Here is an 18,790-nt window from a genome sequence, read left to right on the forward strand (position 1 = left end):
CCTCTCATGGAAAAGTCATCTCTTACCAGGGCAGAGCGAGATTCCGGAGACGGTGGGAATCGCTTCACAGGCTCCTCTCGCAGCGTCCTCTGCTCTGCTTCACCTGCAGCTGCCAACGAATTCACCAAGACTCCCGGCATGCCCCGCGCAGGCACCGCCTCCCCACCCCGCCTCTCTCCCGCCCAAACACGTGACCTCCTTTCGCCTCCGTCCACGCCCACTTCCGTTCCTCCACTTTCCCTTAGGAGGGAGGAGGGGACTGGGGGTGTTAAAAGAGTAGCGACTTCCTCCTACTCTCCGCCCCCACCTCTCTACCCCCTGCTACAATGTCTTCCGGGTCGCGATCGCCTCGGAGCCTTCTGGGAAAGCATCTCATTTCCTCCCCTCCCCCTCCTCCTGCCTTCAACCAACCAGCCTCCCGTCAGAGAGGGACATGCGCAGTGAGTGCCTCCCGTCTCTTCTACCCGAACCCCCCTCCCCCCCAAGCAGAGAGACCCCAGCAGCAGCAGCAGCTGATGATGAAGAGAGAGGCAGTGGCAGAGGGGGGGCACCTTTTATTTCTATTTTTAAAGGGACAGGACACTAATTTTACCCCACTTCAACCTTGAATTGAGGGGGGTGGGGGGAAGGCGGCTGAGTTCCTTCCCCCACCCTCCAGCCCTGAGACCTGAGAGGGGGATTGAGCCTGAGAGAGAAGGAGAAGGAGTTTCTTCTTCTTCGAAAACCCCCATCCACGACTCCTACCCCCTCACCCCTCCACTAGCCTCTCTCCCGAGCCCCCTCCATCCTCCTCCTCTTTGGCCGTGAGAGGAGAGAAAGAGACCAAAAGCCTCTTAGCAACACAGACCCTTCTCTGCTGTTGCTGCTGTTGCTGCTGCTTCTGCTGCTACTGCTGCTGCTGCTTGGCCCTGGCTGGAGACATCTCACTACACCCAGGAGCAGCCACTTCCCCAGCTCTCCTCCTCCTTCGCCTCCTCCTCCTCCTCCACTCCACCCCCCCTTTATTACCCTTTGTGTCATCCTCCACAGCTCCAGGGAAGGCACTCAAAAGTGGGGGGCAGAAAAGGTAAGTGTGTCTGTGGGGGCTTCATTGCCTTCCTCCGGCTCTGACTTTAACTCCGGGGCAACAGTAGCACCAAACCACATACGCAGTGGAGCTCCGGGGTGAGGAGGGGGTGGTGCTGGGGGGGGGAAGGAGGGGTTGGAGTGGGGAGGGGTGTGTGAGGTGGGTGCCCATCCTGTCAGAGGAGGAAGGCACTTTTTATTTTTATTTGCTGTTGTCAAAAGTGGTTTCTCTCCTCCAGCTAACATCTGATTGTGTCTTGCTCCAGTGGGGGAGAATACAAAAACAACCCCCTCCTTCCTCCAATGAGGCGCCAGGGAAAGAGACAGAAAGAGGCACACTTTCTAGATGTCACTTTAAAAAAATCATTTGGCGAGCTTTTTTCCTTTTTCCCTAGGAAAAGCTCCACGGCATTTGTTTCTGAGTGGGAAAATGTCGGGATCTGGATTGTATCGGAACTGCTTATCCATTTGTAGACCTGAGTGTTTTCCCCTTTTTGGTTCTGTGTGTGATTTGGATATTGACTTCAGTGTTGGAACAGACTTGATTGGTTTTTGCTTCCTGGGTTTAATTTTCCTTTTTTTCATTTTGTCTGACTTGCATAGAAAATTTCAAAATTTTGGTTGATAGAGGCCTTTGGTTAGGTTTTGACTTCTATTATTGCTTTTTTTGTTTAATGTTTGTTTCATATATCAGCATATTAAAGTTAAAAGCTTAAAATGCTTTAAGTTAAATATCACTGCTATTGTTTCTCCCTATATACATTCGCGATATTTATTTTACATAAGATGAGAGTATTATCTATTTCATAATTAATCTGAGTATTTGTCTAATCTTTGTAACTTGTATGAACAAGTAATCCCCATTGAAAACTTTCATGTTGTTCTGACTTCATGGAAGGCCAAACCTTTCCATCAATAGTTTGGTGGATTGGTACCACTTGCAGTTTTAACTGAATTATTTATTTACTGTTGTAAATTGAGATGAGTTTTTCATCTCTGGGGGGTACTGAACCAAATTGCTCACTATATGTGAAAGGATACAAATTCCTAAAATGTTTTCATGAGTCAAGGAAATCATGATGGTATAGTTAGTACATGCATGGTAGTGAGATATAAATTGAAAGATAAATCAGATTTAGGATTATAGAGGAACGGTCTTGATAAAAATGACTATTTTTCATTTTTACATGATATGTTCTCAGTGAATGGTTTTCAAATTCAGTACTGTATTTGATTTCAGAAATGCTAAAAAGTGTGTTTCTGATGTAGGCCTTTTACTAGGGCTTACGTTAGAAAGTGGTATTTTGTTTCATATGTACATTTCTTTATCCTTTCCTTAAAGATGGATGCACACATTCACACACACACAATCTCTCTCTCTCTCTCACACATGCACACACATACACACCCTTTTCTTATAACTGCATTGGTATCTCTGATCCCATAATTTATGTCAGCGAAAAATATTCTCCTGTAAAGTAGCAATTTTGTGATCAGACTGGCAATGTGAAAACAGCAATTTGATCAACTAGAAAGGATTGAAGAAAAATAAATCTAGAAGTATATTTGACACAGATATTAGACATAATGCTTTAAATTTTTTAATTTTCTTGATGGTAAAGTGAAACACAATATATTTACACTTTAGAGACAGGAAATCATTGCATATATAGAAGCTTGTTCTGTAAAATTTTAATTACCAGCTGTGTGCAAAAGTAGACATTTACACAGGGGAAGGAAAAGCTATGTAGCAATAAACAACATGGTCCTATTTCTCTCCTTTCTGTTGTGAATTTGAACAATTTCTTACCTTTCTCTGAGGTGTAATTGGTGCACTTTGGCAGAAATTTGTGCCAAGTTCAAGTTTGTCTCCCAATAATAGTATTTCAGATCCACCTAGGATTTCTTGTCCTCACCTTAATACCTCAGCAACCTTAACATAAAAGATGGAAGTAGAATATAATGAAGAAATAACTTTTAAGTAAAGTGAATTGAGTAGATTATTGGGGTGGTAGTTTCCCAGTAGGCAGCTGAGAGAAAATTTATAGCTTGATTATAATACTTTTCCTTACTTTCTGTTTTTATTTGAAAACATTTCTTATTCTACCACCCTCAGGGTAACACTATATGGTTTGAAGATTCTAGACTGCCTCTAAGTTGAAAAATGACTTACCTTTAAAAAAGCTGGTTGTTTTTTTTTTATGACTTGTTTCTTAAGTATTAAGATATATTTTAGAGTTGTAAGTTTCATGGAGGTGGTATCTTGGAGGTCAGTTTGTCCAACTCTATTTTCCATATTGCGGAAGTTCAGAGAGTTGTAGAAGCTTATGCAGAGTTCTAAGGCCTGTAAGTGGACAGCACATGGACCAGAGAACTCTGGTCTCTTGACATTCACTAAGCTACACTATCTCATTTTCTTTTATCAGGTATAAAACTATCGTGCACATGACACTTAAGGGTTTTATGTGGGGTCATATTCTAAGAATATTAAAATAAACAGCTATTAAGCTGTAATTTTGTATATTTACAATTCAGTAGTTTGTTGTTGATTTTTTTTTTAGGGGGTACTAATTTCTCTCATTGTGGATTGTGACTTTTGAGAATTATTTCAGCTTTCCCTAATGGTTATTTCCCCCCCCTGCACTTCTAGTTAATCAGTGAATATACTTCTTAACTCCTGTATTAAGCTATATATGTACATATATATATATATATGAAAAATGCATATTGTATTATAAATGCTTTTTTATGATTTTTGTACTATGAACTACTTAAGACTAAATTTTTTTTTCTTGTTAGCATTTATATCCCCCATAGCACAGTTTTCAGTGCACAGTAGGCCCTAATGGTTGTTTGTCATATTTGATATTATAATTAGACGTATTTTAATTTCTTGACTCTTAGATGTAGAATTTCTTCATTTTCTTCCTTTTTCCTTTCCTTCCAGCTACAGTGTATTCACTACCATGATTTTTTTTCTTTATCTTTACTATGGTTCTCACTTTTTCTAGTGGCCAAATTAAATCCTGTTAACAAATAGTACTCTTAAGAAGTAAAATCATATTCTGTACAGGGTGCAGTTTGACAAAAGTGATTTATTTTAAATAAGGGATTAAAAAAAATTCCAATTAAGAGTGTACTAGCAAATATTTGGGATATACTTAAATTTCATTTCATTGAATAACTGGCAGAATAGGTTATTGGAATGATTAGCCTGCATTTACCAGCTCTATAAAGCAACTGTAACTTAGGTGACGTGTTTCCCTTTGTTTTTTTCGGTCCTTACCCAGACAATTACCAACTTTCCAGTTTTCTGTGGATATGAAGATTATTCCTAGTCATCAGTGGGACCCCAGGAAGTCAGCCAGAAAGACTATGTGAAACTTATGAACCTTTGCAAACTTGTCTGTATTTTGAATGTATGTGCAAAACAGATTGTACTCACTCATTAAACGTTTATCGAGTATCTAATGTATGTCAGGCACCATGCTAGGCATGAGAAACAAGGATGGGTCCCTACAGTTTGTGGAAGGTATCTTAATTGTGTTACACAGGTGTATTGGTCATATCTTTATTTGATGTTTCTACCTAAATAAATTTTATGAACTAAATGGATAGTGCCAGGTAGGAAAATGCATGTTTAAAAAGGATATTTGCTATATTTTATTAGAACAGACTAATATAAAGAAAAAAATTTGCACTTAATATTGTATTCTAGAGATTTCTATTCTGTATATAATTCAGTAATTTTAGACCATGAAAATAGTGTATATGGCTATCACTTCTGATATTTTATTGCTATTTACTTTTCTTTGAAGGTGACCAACACTGTTCATTAAAGTTTGTATTTTTTACTAAATTATCACCCCTCCTAAAAACCCAACTTTCTAATCTTAAACTTTTTTCCCTTCTAAAGTTACTTTCTCTTTACATCTCATATAAGAAGTTATCTTTCATGATTCATTGGAAGACATTGTACATTATTGTTTGAGCATTTAGTTATTTTCTACTGTAGTTTAAGCTGACAATATGATTTAATTAAAATGGGATAATTAATTGGCTTCCCTGGTAGCTCAGATGATAAAGAATCTACCTGCAATGTAGGAGACCAGGGTTCCATCCCTGGCTCTAGAAGATCCCCTGGAGAAGGGAATGGCAACCCACTCTAATATTCTTGCTTGGAGAATTCCATGGACAGAGCAGCTACATACAGTCTATGGGGTCACAAAGAGTTGGACAAAACTGAACAACTAACACACACATACCATTTAGGAGTTTTGGAGTTTTTAACGTGTATTTCATGTATTTCTCCAATATCCTCATAAGAAACCTCCCAGTTCTAGTTTTAAATCAGTTGCAGTTTTTAATCTTTATATGTGACATCGTTTCTAGTACCTTAGTAAAATGAGTTCTTAGTTGAATGATTTCTTAGAAACAAAACATACTGTCTTAGTTCTGTCAGAGTTTTTCATGTATAAATTTAAAAGCATATTAGAGATTTCCTGAATTTTCTTTGCTCTTATATACCTTTTAGGATAATACTTTTTCACCGATTAAAAAAAGGAGGGGATCCCCTGCTGGGTACAGTATTTTGTGAAGGTAAATAGATTTCTGAGAGTCAGTCAATTCTGATCTCTTTCACATTCATTCTTAATTTTCTGTTTTAGTAATAATTATATTACTTACCATTCATTTTAACTGACTAGCATTGTGATTGGAGAAGGAAATGGCAACCCACTCCAGTGGGGTCACACAGAGTCGGACACGACTGAAGTGACACAGCAGGAGCAGCAGCAGCAGCAGCATTGCAATAAAAATGATCAATCTCAGTCAGTCCTTAAAGTGGTCCTATGAACTTTGTAACATTGTCTCCATGTTATAAATGAGGAAACCTATTAGTAATAAAAAAAAAAAAACCTATTAGCATCAAAATATTCCATCATGGTAAATTCATGACACTTTCTAATTAAAGACACAATCACAGTAAAGAATTTTTATCGGGCAATGGCAAGCCACTGCAGTACTCTTGCCTAGAAAATCCCATGGATGGAGGAGCCTGGTAGGCTGCAGTCCGTGGGGTCTCTAAGGGTCGGACACGACTGAGCGACTTCACTTTCACTTTTCACTTTCCACTTTCACACATGGGAGAAGGAAATGGCAACCCACTCCGGTGTTCTTGCCTGGAGAATCCCAGGGACGGGGGAGCCTGGTGGGCTTCCGTCTATGGGGTCACACAGAGTCAGACACGACTGAAGTGACTTAGCAGCAGCAGCAAGTACTCTGGTAAACATTAGTAAAATTGTGGCCCCAGTCGCTTGTTGAAAGGGTAATGGAAATTTTCTCAAAATTTATAAGGACAGAAAAACAAAACAAAAAATCCAGTTCCTTATAAGGAACATAGATGCAGACCAGTGTACAACTTGGAAATAAAATATACATAAAGTCAGTCTTCTCATCTTATAGCAAAAATGACACTTAGACCTTCTAGATAGTCAACTTCCTTTGTCTTGCATGGAATTAAATTTAGCATTTTGTTTCATGAAGTCTGGAGGTTTCAACAATTTGTGATCCAGTGAATATTTACTGTAAAATTTTTTGTATGACTGTTGATAATGGAAAACCTATAAACAAAATAAGAGTTTATATTGCCTAATGTTTTGGTATGTATATATATGTACTTTCTGAACCCTCTATCTAACAATATTTTTCATAATTACTGCATGATGAATATAGGATGAAGTTTAACATACTCTTTTTAGTATAGCTTAAAAGTCAAATTTTTTTGGTATAAGAATGTACGACTTGGATTCTCTAGATGCCGAAATTATTATGTAGTTGTTCTTTAAAGCACCTACTGAATTAAGATCCAGCTAGCAAATTTGACTTTTACATCCTTTACTTTTAGGAGAAAAAAATAATTTTAAAAAATTCTATTTTATTAATCAAGTAACTTTCCTATCCATCCTAAGTAATGCAATTCATTCTGTATACTTACATCAACTCTATTATCCTATAAATATTATACCAGTGCATTATGACCAGTAGAGTTTAGAAATATTTTTAAATGCTATAGAACTATTCTATGTCATCTGTTATTTTTCAGAAAAGAAACTTTATAATAAATGTAATTTATTGCTTTTAAACTAAATAATTTGTGGGAGTGAAAAAAATCTATCTTTAAGTAACCTATAGGTAATTCAGTTGAGAGTAGAGATTCTAACTCTTAACATTTTGCTTTGAGGTATTTCTAAATCATGTTAGATTTTAGAGGTTGGAGTGACTCAGTATAACTCTTCAGACAGACAAAGGGTGAACTAGGCTTAACGTATATTAAAGTTTATCTTCAAATGTAGCTGGACAGAAAAGAAAATCACTAATGATAACATACGTGGCGGAAAGCATACAGTTCAGAGTCGGTTAAAATTCTGATTTGAGTCCTTACTTGGCTTGACCTATGTAACCTTTTCTTAAGACAACTTGTAATTAAATTCTGTGATTTTTTCCTTGTATACAAAGCTGTTGTTTTATACGCCTTGATTTCAGAAGTATCTACTACTCTGTTGACTACTAATTAACATAATCCATACATTCTTAATATCTCTAGTATCTAAAAGTTATAATCTAGGTTCACTGGTGTGAACCTAGTGAAGTAGGTGTAGAGGAGGGAAGTATTCCACATTCAACAAAACGTGTTGATTTTTACATAGCTTCTTTACTGATCTAAAAAGTATATGTTATGTAAAATAGAAAAGATTTTTATTTATTTGGGTATTTATCATACCAGTGCTATTTGTAGCTGGTAAGAGCTTTCTGATATACAGTGAACTGAACACTGTAGTGAACATTTAGTGAACACAGTGAACATTCAAACTTCAATTAAAATAAAGTTGTCATTACTGAATATTAAGTAACATCAAAATAGTTAGGAGAAATCAAATACATATTCCAGTAATGACAGAAATTTAGTGGTTTTTTAGCATTATTCTAAAGTCATTTTCCTCCTTCTCCATTCGTCACACCGGAGTTTGTGATGAAGGATTTCTTGGCCATTTTGGAGACTGTAATCTAGTTAAAAGGTTTGTTTATGCTTCCCATCTCTGTTCTGCTGATGGTATTAGAATTCAGGCCAGAGCCAGACATCTAACTGTTTATAACATTCAAACTTCAGTTAAAGCTACAGTGTTCAGTTCACTGTATATCAGAAAGCTCTTCAGTTCAGTCAGTTCAGTTCAGTTGCTCACCAGCTACAAATACCGCCAGTAATTATGGCAATGATTTTGTGTGGCAATAGGCTTTCCTAAATCATGCCGATCCTTACGAATTCCTTTTTTATCAAGTATTAACTTTTAATTATTTTATAGCAGTGTAAAAATGAACTGTATTTTCTTCTACAAGTACTATAGGACTTCCTTTTAACAATCTTTTTTGATAATAAAACCTAACAGCTTATATTATTGCACATCTTATTTAAGTGATCCAGGTTAGCTTTTTTTAAGATTAGTAAGTTTTTAGTAGGTGTTCATTTTGCTATTCACTTGATTTGACTTCTGTTTCTAGTTTGAAGAATATAGTATTATTTGGTCTATTAAAAAACAAAACTATCAGTCACATTACTACAATTTTCTTATATATATGAGAGGAGACTAGATCCATATAATACAGATTTTAATCTCATATTGCTTTTCTGGTCTGCTGCTCTTACCGTTTGTGGTTTCTGTGTTTTCAGTATGATGATAAACTGTTTTTAAAGTTTTCTTTAAGCTGGTAAGAATTCTCTGAAAACAGTTTTCAGCAGCTTCTCTGTTTTTTGTACAATTGAGTCAGAAAATGAATTGTGTATGTGTCTAGTTTTTCTAATTAGCAGGCAGATTTACTATATTATATTGCTTTTGCTTTTTATAAAGGTAAATTTTACTTTTTATTAATTTTAAACCTTAATTTACTAAATGTATATATCCTTTATGTATATACATATGTTTTTATTAAAATATAAATTTATAGATTTAAATATTTTGGGAATGATGAAAAACGATATTAAACTGAATGAAAACTTGCTATAGCACTCTTAAAATAAGCAACATTTTGATGGAAAAAGCTGCGTTACTCATTTTCCTTGGCACTGAAATTAATAATCCATTCATTTTGGAATATTATAGGGTAGGAAGTTAGGAAATACTACCTATGATGTCTAAAGATAAGCAGTAACAACAGTCATGCAAAATTTGACTTGTGGGCTAGAAACCTGGATAGGTCACTGAAGCTAAATTGAAGCCAAGTCACAGAATAATGTGTATAGTATGATTCCATTTATTAAAAAAAAAGATTAACATGTATACAACATATAAAAATATATTTGTACACATGTAACACAATTTTGTTTATATGCATGTATTTTTATAAAATGAAAAGTTGTGTAAAATATATGCCTTATGTAAATACATTAACAAATGTTCTAAAAAATATGTACCAAATTGACTCCTTAGTTTATAGAAAGTATGTATGTGGGATGCTGGAAGGTTGAATTCTCAACTGTTTTGAATACTTTAGTGTTCTCTCTCTTTAGTCGCTAAGTCATGTCCAACACTTGGATTTGTTTTTAAGAATCAGCTCTCATGCATGTACTGATTTTATAATGGAATTTAATTTTTTTTATAATTTTTTTGCTAATTTTATAATTTTATGTATTAAAGGATAGAGAAAAAGAATGACCCACGAAAATTGCAGTTCTAGCCCCTAATCAACTGTCACATGACTACCTAGAAGAGAATTAAGTTTTAGCTAATAATCATCATAGCTTGATAAAGAATTAGGTCTGTTAGACTGATCTAATCTTACCTAACAGAGTGAAAAGCCTAGTCAGTTGAGGCAGGGACAGTGGTTGTAATCTATACTGGTTTTTTATTTTGCTTCTTATTGCAAAATGCATTTATCACTATCCTGGGAAAATATAAACTGGAGAACCAGTGAAGACTGTCAGTCTTAAAAGTGGTAGACAGTAAGGTTTTTGGTCTCAGATAAGATAAAATGTATGGACCTAAGATGGACTTTTGTTATTTTAATCAGTAATCCGAATTATTGTATGTTCATTCAAAATACAGATGGCATAGTCACATACATTTTTATGATGTTTTCTGTATTTGCCAACTGGTTTGAATAGAAGACAAAAATAAAACAGAAGTTTATAAGATTAAGTCTTTTTTTGGTTTGTTTTTTAGTGACTGAAACTTATACTTGAAAAACACTTAAGGAGCCTTTGTAAATGACAGCAAACTGAGTATGTAAATACTCAGAGTAAAGAAGGAATTAGAATTCTGTGGAGTAAGTCACAGTGGACTTCTTGGGAGGACATTGAGTTAATCAGAATTTAGGTAGAGGCGAGATCCTCAGAAGAGAGTATTTCAAGTAAAGACAAAGTTTCCAGTGGAATAAGGAGATAGGGAAGCTCATTTTTACTAGTTTGAAAGCTAGGATTGAAATTGACAATAACCTGGTAAATTAGGATAGTGATTAGAAATAATATACTTTGCATTTATGTCTTAAAAACTTATTTCCCAGAATGCAAGTCAGAAAAGAAATAGGGAAAAAAATAACTTGCATAAAAAAATCAAACAGTGAAAATAGTTCTTTGCAACTATGGCTGGTAATTATGTCAGAGTCTGAAGCAAGTGTATGAGTTGGAAATTTAACACTATAGTTAAAATAGGAAAACTTTATCTAAGGATACTGAGGTTCTTTTTCCCTTCATAATTAAAATTCATACTTAGGTTGGTTCCTAGGATCAGTAATATACAATTAAAATTATAAATCTTGTATTTAAATTCTAAAAAATAGCAAAAGGATATAGTTTATATCTTTATATAGTTTTAATTCTCCAGTCACTTTATAAGATTTATTTAAATTTACTTCCAGCCAGCCTCATCATGTAACTAACTTACCATCCCACCTACTCCCTACCACCATTTACTGAACTTTTTTTTTTCCTGAAGAATAGCAGTTTTAACAAGTTCTATCAAATATGACTCTGTGTTTTGTTCCATCCAAAAAGTCATAATAATTTTTCCTTCAAAACTATGTAGAGGTCATTGACTTGGTGTTTATGTTTATTTTTAATCAGCAGTTGGCTAATGCCTTTCGTCAACAAATGTGGATTGACACCTATTATGTGCTTACTGGAATAGTAAGGGAAAAGAGACATGGGTCTTGCTCTTTTGAACTTAAGTCCTGGAAATAAAGGAAGGATATTGATTAGATAATTGTATAAATTAATGCAAAATTGAAACTATTTCATTTGCTGTATAGAGGTACATGGTATTTAATGTGAGGGATTTTAGAAGGATAATTTAATCAGTAAGTAAGACCGAGGGAAGCTTTTGTTTTGCTTAACAAAGTGTTTAGTTAGCTGAAATTTTGATGAATTTGAGTCACTTTGATCAAGAAGGTGAAAAATGTTTTGTGGAAGCAACAGTTTGTTCAAAAAAATCCTGACGGTGGAGAGCATAATACATAACCTTAAATGAAGGTCAGAGTGGCAGAAGCTAAGAACTAGAGAGTACGTGGTAAGAAGTAATGCTGAGGAGTTATATCGGAGCCAAATTACAGGACGTTGTAGGCCAAGATTTTCTTATTTCTTATAATTTTTTAATTATTTATTTATTTGTCCACGCTGGGTCTTAGTTGCAGCATGCGAGATCTTCAGTCTTCATTGCGGCTTGTAGTATCTAGTTCCCTGATCAAGGATTGAACTTGGGCCCCCTGCACGGGGAGTGCAAGTCTTGGCCACTGGACCACTAGGGAAGTCCCCGAGATTTTCTTATCTGTAGAGTTACTATATAAACTTAAACTAATATACTCAACAAAAAAACTTACTACCACAGTTGACCCTTGAACAGTTCTGAGATAGGGATGCCAACCCTCCAAGCAGTCAGAAACCCGAGTATAATTTATAGGTGGTCATTTTATTCGTGGTTCTTCTGTATTGGAGTATTCAACCAATTGCAGATCTTGCAGTACTATAAATCCCTGTTTAAGAGGATCCATTTGGTTGAAACCTCTCGTTTATGTCAGCTCTACTTGTAAAAGGGTTGTTGTTGTTATAGTTCATTTTTATTTCATTTTAAAACTCATACTTTCCCATAGAGTCATTGTTGTAGTGGTTAAGTCTCCTAAAATCCCTTTATTAGAGTTAACAATTAAAAGTAGTGACTATAACATTGTGCCCTAAACATACCTAGATGGAACTTAGAAAAGAAAAGCAAAATGGGGTTAAAAAATTGTTGTCTCTATATGCTTGAGAGAATCTTCTGGGTATGATTGATTAAGTTTGAATAATTAAGAAAAAGAATAAGTCTGCAAGTATACCAGGCCAGTGTAAGAAATCATAACGTATAATGTCATATTCAGCTGGACAACTTGAGAAGACCCACAGTTGGCACCTGGATATAGAACAGTGTGATGTCAGGGGCATACCAAGAAAGAGAAAGTAGAAGACATCACATTCACAAACTGAATGTTCCAAATCTTGACATGTTTTTGTTAACATTATAGGAACACAATTTTTTTAAAAGCAGAATTTTGGAAATTCCCTACAGTCTAGAGATTAGAGGGCTGCACTTCCACTCTAGAGGGCACAGGTTCGATCCCTGGTCTTAGTAAACTAACATCCCACACACCCAGTAAGTAGTGTGGCCAAAAAAAGTAGTATTGCAAAATGTTAACAATACAATGCCAACTATATTTGTTTTTTTTTAAGAGTAATTCAGCAGTCAGAAGTAGTTACAGATTTCTCAGTTAACTATTTCAGGCCCTTGAAAATGTGTATCTCTCTTGAAGTCCTACTTTTAAAGACAAAATTGAAGAAATTTAGTTTTTAATTCTTATTTTCCATTTAACTTAGAACATTGTCAATAAGATATTTTCATTTCTTGTTGAAGTTTAAATTTTAAGCTTGTTTGAAAACCAGTTTCTGTCTATATTAATAAACAATCTAATTAATAACTAAAAGCTTCAAGAAGTGCCCCTAGTATTAACATCATAAAAAGATGGATAAATTACTTGAATTTTATTAAGAACAAAATATCACAAAACATGTTACATTGTAAGGAAAAGGTAAAATACATGGAAGCATTTGCTGAATAGACAGAGTGCCATCACATTGCTCTTGGCTGATGAATTCTGCCAATGTATCTTTTGTCAGGTGAGCTTTTTAAAAAAATTTAATTAAATTAATTTATTTTTGGCTGTGCTGGATCTTTGTTGCTGTGGGGCTTTATCTAGGGACCACTCATTGCAGTGTATGGACTTCTCATTGTGGTGGCTTCTCTTGTGGAGCATAGGCTCTAGGGTACATGGGCTAGATAGTTGCAGCATCCAGGTTTAGTTACCCCATGTCATGTGGAATCTTCCCAAACCAGGGATCAAACCTGTGTCCCCTGCACTGGCAGGTGGATTCTCAACCATTGAACCACCAGGGAAGCCCCGATCAGGTGATCTTAAAGTTACCTTTCTGGCATTCTCAGGTATGATTTTTAAAACAGATAAACATGTAAAAGTAAGAACTATATAACTGAGTTTACTGTTTATTTACTTATGCATTTGCTTTTTTACTTATTTATAAAACATTCTAAATGAGACAGTATCACTAGCATTGATTTATTTTACTACAGTGTCTAGAAAATTACTGATGATTCATAGGCTATAAGTATTTGGAAGGCTTACTAGTCTTTGAAATGACAGTTTACTAAATTTATCTGATAACTCTTAAGGGGTCATCAACAAAACCAGAGGATGACTTGGGAATTATTCTGTGATTTATGTGTTTCCTCTGTTTTATTAATACAACTTTCTACTTAGTTTTCTGTCAAAGTCTATTCCAGAGATCCCTAGTTTGTGATAATAGGTTTGACTCCCTCCTCCCCCAAGTAAGATCTCTTCATCATAGGTTTAATAATGTGATTACAGAAGGTTTGGTTTTGTTTTTTACTGCAGTGGTAATCACTAACATTTATTAAGTGCCTATTTTGTGTCACTCACCATTCTAAAAATATTCCAAGGAACACACTTCAGGAAGTTTCCTCATATTTCTTCACAGCGTGTATGTACCTATCCTGGAACTTCTGATAAGAGTGTAAAAGTGAGACAAATAACCATTTTCTGTCATTATTAATAAAAATCCTACAACTTTGGGAATGAACAATTACGAAATTTGGCCTTCAGATAAATGTTGAACTTAATAGTCGTTTCTATATTCTTCTAACCACAGTATTCACAGGTGATGAGTGTTAACCTTTATACTCTTTTTGTAAATAGGAAACAACCTTTAGAGCTTCACAAACATGCCTGGGTTTGAACCCAGATTCCATATACTGACTTCTATAGTAGTCAACTGTGAACTGTTAAGAGTTCCAAGTCTGTAAAATTAGTATAGTGATGGAGTTTCTCACAAAATTGTGACTATTAAATGATAGAGTACCAGTGCATATATAAAATCCTAGCATGTTGTGAACATTCACTAAAACATAGTTTCCTTTCCTTTTTCTTCTCTGCTTCTTCTATTAATAGCAATCATGTTTTAGAATCTTTCTGAAATTATATATGCATTAAAATTTTAAATTGGCTCCTAAAACTGTTTTAAGACTTTTCTGTAATTTTGCAGATGAGGGCTTGTTTTACTTCATCTTTTTGCTTTTCTGTACTTTGTTAATAAAATGGGCATTTGTAAATGTTATTATACCTCAGTTATAGAGGTAATAAATGGTCACATTTTGTTTATGTAGATGTTCTACTGATGGCTCACAGCTTTGCTTTTGGTAATTCTTATTAAGTGAAATAATATTGAATACATTTCCTTTTTTTATTTTTTGATCTTAATTGCAGTTGTAAATAGACAATGTTACAATTGCACAGTAAAACAACAACATTGCAAAAAAATTAAGAGCCACTTCTCTAGACCACCCTAAGTGGGCACAATTATTATACATGTTTCACTGATGAGGAAATTGAGGCACTGAGTGCTGCATGGTCAAGTGGTAGAGCTGGGCTTTGAATGTATGTGTATATTAATACATTTCAGCTTTAAAAATGCCGCAGAGGTACTGAGCGCCATATAAGTGTTAGTGTTAATAGTGATTATATGTATTATCTGTATCTAAAGTTTTGACTAATGTGATAAGGGTCTAATTTGATAATTTCTCTTTTGGCAGGATAAGACAAATTCAGTTAAATCTACAGCTACTTGAAAAATATATCAGACTTTTATGCAGCATTTTATATTTGCCAAAATCTTTACATTATTTTTACTTCTTAATCTATTATTGAGAGAGAGTTGGGGTGGTGGGGGGAATCCCTGTCATATCCCATAAAGGAAAGACATAAAGTTCAGGACCTTGTAAAGCATGACAGTTTTTACAGTCAGCAGGAAGACTGACATTCAGTTCAGTTCAGTTCAGTCGCTCAGTCGTGTCCAACTCTCCGCGACCCCATGAATCACAGCACGCCAGGCCTCCCTGTCCATCACCAACTCCCGGAGTTCACTCAAACTCATGTCCATCGAGTCGGTGATGCTATCCAGCCATCTCATTCTCTGTCGTCCCCTTCTCCTCCCGCCCCCAATCCCTCCCAGCATCAGAGTCTTTTCCAGTGAGTCAACTCGTCGCATGAGGTGGCCAAAGTATTGCAGTTTCAGCTTCAGCATCAGTCCTTCCAATGAACACCCAGGATTGATCTCCTTTAGGATGAACTGGTTGGATCTCCTTGCAGTCCAAGGGATTCTCGAATCAGAATAATCCATGTGCCAGTTTGTTGAGCCGCACATCTCTACTCCTTATTCCATATTGAAACAACAAACTTACTAGTTGGCAATCTAAACATTAACGATGTATTATTCTGTTCTTCAAAACTTTCATTGGCTTGTGTCTCCTTTACTGTCCTCTTACCTAAGGTGACTCAGATGATAAAGAAGCTGCCTGCAGTGCAGGAGACCCTGGTTCAATCACTATGTCAGGAAGATCCCTTGGAGAAGGGAATGGCTACCCACTCTAGTATTCTTGCCTGGAGAATTCCATGGACAGAGGAGCCTTGAAGGCTACAGTCCCTGGAGTCAAAAAGAGTCAGACATGACTGAGTAACTAGGACTTAATTTACTTAAGGTTGATTCACTGGAAAGATTGTATGAAAAATTTTGTCTTAAGTGGGTTTAGACTAAAGCTAAGAGGTGGCCTACTATCCCTTAGGACATTTAAGGGTTGAGTATCTTTTTTTAAGTTATCAACTGACTTCCTCCTACCTTCTCCCCCCAGCTTTGATGAGCTAGACGGAAACCTTCTCTCCTGTTTCTCATAGTACCTTTAAATAGATAGTGCTATCACTTCAATGTGCTTTTCTGAGCCACCCAAGAAATTTAACCATTATTCTTAATATTTTGTTTCTGTGAAAAGTGATTCTAAGTTTCAAAGAATAAATTTCTGGACAATGAACTTTTGAAAAGCAGCAGGATTGTAAGAACTTTCTGTTTTTTAGAAAGACATATTAGAGAAACATTTTAAATAGAATAGATGTTTTTTCTCATTCAAAATATTGCATAGTGTCTATAACTCATCATTTTAAGAAAGTGATGAACAGTTTGGTTGCACTCTAGAAAGTGATAAATGATGATGACCAGAAAATTCAAACCATAAGATAGAATTGTAAATGGTTGATTAGCGAAATAATAGAAGAATGTCTAATAGTTGCTTAGGAATTATTTTATGTAAAATAATTATTAATTTTCTCTTTAAAAGTAACAAAATTTAAAATTAGTGTTTTAGTCTAACAATTTGCAAGCCTTTGTGGGGACTTTCACATAAATGCCACTTATTTCAGAAAACTAAACAAAGATAATTCTATGTATGTTTAAAATAGCAAGATATTGATTCGAAGATACAATGTCTTTACTATTTTCCATGTGAAATAATGTCTAAATTTTAAACAAGTTCTGCAAAATGTTTTCTGTCTCTCTCTCTTTTTGGTATTTTCATATATTCATTCTGCCAATTATTAAGGGCATAGACTCAGGGAACCTAATCATCTAATAAACTAGTTTGAAAACTCAAATTATTTTGTAAATCCTGATGTGATTAAACTACTTTTAAGTTTCTACTGAAAATATAGTTGTGTTTAAAATAATCTTTTTTGAAGTTATGGCTTGTGAAAAGGATTATTCTCTTTAAATAAGAATGTTATTGATATATTTAGAATATTATTAAGGCTATATCAGCTGCCAGGGGATGTCAAATCCTGACTCAGGAATATAATATTTTCATAAGCAGGAATGTTTCTCTAAGAGATGAAAGATGTACATTATTGTCTATATATTCATATTGCATATTCAGTTGGGTAAAGAGAGGTCTAGGACTCAGGAAACAGTCCTAATCTCAGGGTTTTTGTAGTGGTATAAAAAAGCATAAATATTCATTCAGTTGTATGTTCTACATATGTTAACCTCTTGCCATAAGCCAGATATTCAGCAATAGGTAAGACAGGTAGGGACCATGGAGCTTACGAGTGATCAACTCTAGAAAGAACAGTTCTCTCAGGTACTTAAGAGAATGGAGATATAAGTTGAGTTGTAAAAAACAGACTTTGTATTTGATAATAATAAATGCATGTAATTTTCAACCTTTCAATTTTATTAAGAAATCGAGACCCAGGAAAGGTAAACAGTTTATCCCAGGTCATTTAGCAAGTAGTATATTTAGGGCCAAGGTCCCCTTCCTCCCCCTTATATTTGGCAATTGGATTAAAGCAAGAAGCTAAAAAAGAAGGTAAGAGGACTTGAAATTTTGACCAGCCACTTTAGATTTGAATATAGTTCATATAATATGATGAATTGTACTTTTTAAACTCATTTCTATATGCTTGTTTTTATGTTATTTAAATTAAAAAAAATTTTTTTTTGTTTTCCTTAACATTGACTGGATGATCTTTCATTTCTGCTAAATCCATGTATGTACAAAATTTTCAAAAGGGGGTCCTCTGCCCATGGAAGATACTTAAATGTTGGTCCTGTGGTTCCTGAAGTGCTTGTGTACTAGAACTTATCAGGGGTATTTTCTTTTTCTCAGTGAATAAAATTGTTTCCTTTAATTATCTTGAATTTACTTGTTTCTGGGCGGGGGGTGGGGGGAAGCGAGAGAAAATCAAGGGATAGTGCAAGGTAAAAGGCACAAGGTTTTCCAGAATGGTTTTGATCTAACACTGGTTTGAATACCCATTACTATAGACTAATTCTGGTTATGGCTGATAAAAAAAATTTTTCGTAATAAATTATTAAAGGTATTTCACTTACTTATAAGGTTTTGACTAAATGATATAAGGATCGGAAAAAAGTTACATATTTCATCTTTGTTCCTTATAATTTTTGTATTTCATTTTCAGTGTTACAATTTAAGTCCTTTAGGTTAACAAAGATTTGAATTATGTTTTTTTTTTTTAAGGGATGTTACTTTGACTTAGGAACAGCAAAGCACAATTGTAGGATCACAGTTTGAGAAATAAATAAACTGAAAGTTGAGTCTGCAAAGCTAGATGTAGTAACAACAAGAAACATCCCACCTACAATGCATATGGCAAAGGAGAAATATGGTGCAACAGACTATAGACAAAAATAATAACTGGAAGTTAAAAATGCATATTCTGCTTTACAACCTTAGATCTGTCGTCTCAGAACTAATAGTACTATATCTCTTTCTCA

General features: G+C 34.9%; 2 protein-coding genes across 7 annotated transcripts in view; one reads left to right on the top strand and one right to left on the bottom strand.

The window, feature by feature from the left end:
• Positions 1 to 362, bottom strand: part of ORC4 (origin recognition complex subunit 4) — a 97,578-nt gene extending 97,216 nt beyond the window's left edge. The window contains exon 1 of one of the 2 annotated variants that reach the window (XM_055398924.2): positions 27 to 362. The gene's annotated coding sequence lies outside the window, so the exon portion shown is untranslated. The remainder of the gene's footprint in view (positions 1 to 26) is intronic. The other variant, XM_055398922.2, reaches the window with a different exon arrangement.
• Positions 363 to 409: 47 nt separating this feature from the next.
• The window catches only part of MBD5 (methyl-CpG binding domain protein 5), a 486,804-nt gene continuing 468,423 nt past the window's right edge, over positions 410 to 18,790 (top strand). For 3 of the 5 annotated variants that reach the window (XR_016035562.1, XR_016035556.1, XM_088829246.1), the window contains exon 1: positions 448 to 1,066. The gene's annotated coding sequence lies outside the window, so the exon portion shown is untranslated. The other 2 variants (XR_016035557.1, XR_016035558.1) reach the window with 2 other exon arrangements.

This window comes from Moschus berezovskii, chromosome 2 (assembly GCF_049115385.1).
Source record: "Moschus berezovskii isolate FMDL1 chromosome 2, NW_MosBer_1.0, whole genome shotgun sequence".
Classification (NCBI taxonomy): Eukaryota; Metazoa; Chordata; class Mammalia; order Artiodactyla; family Moschidae; genus Moschus; species Moschus berezovskii.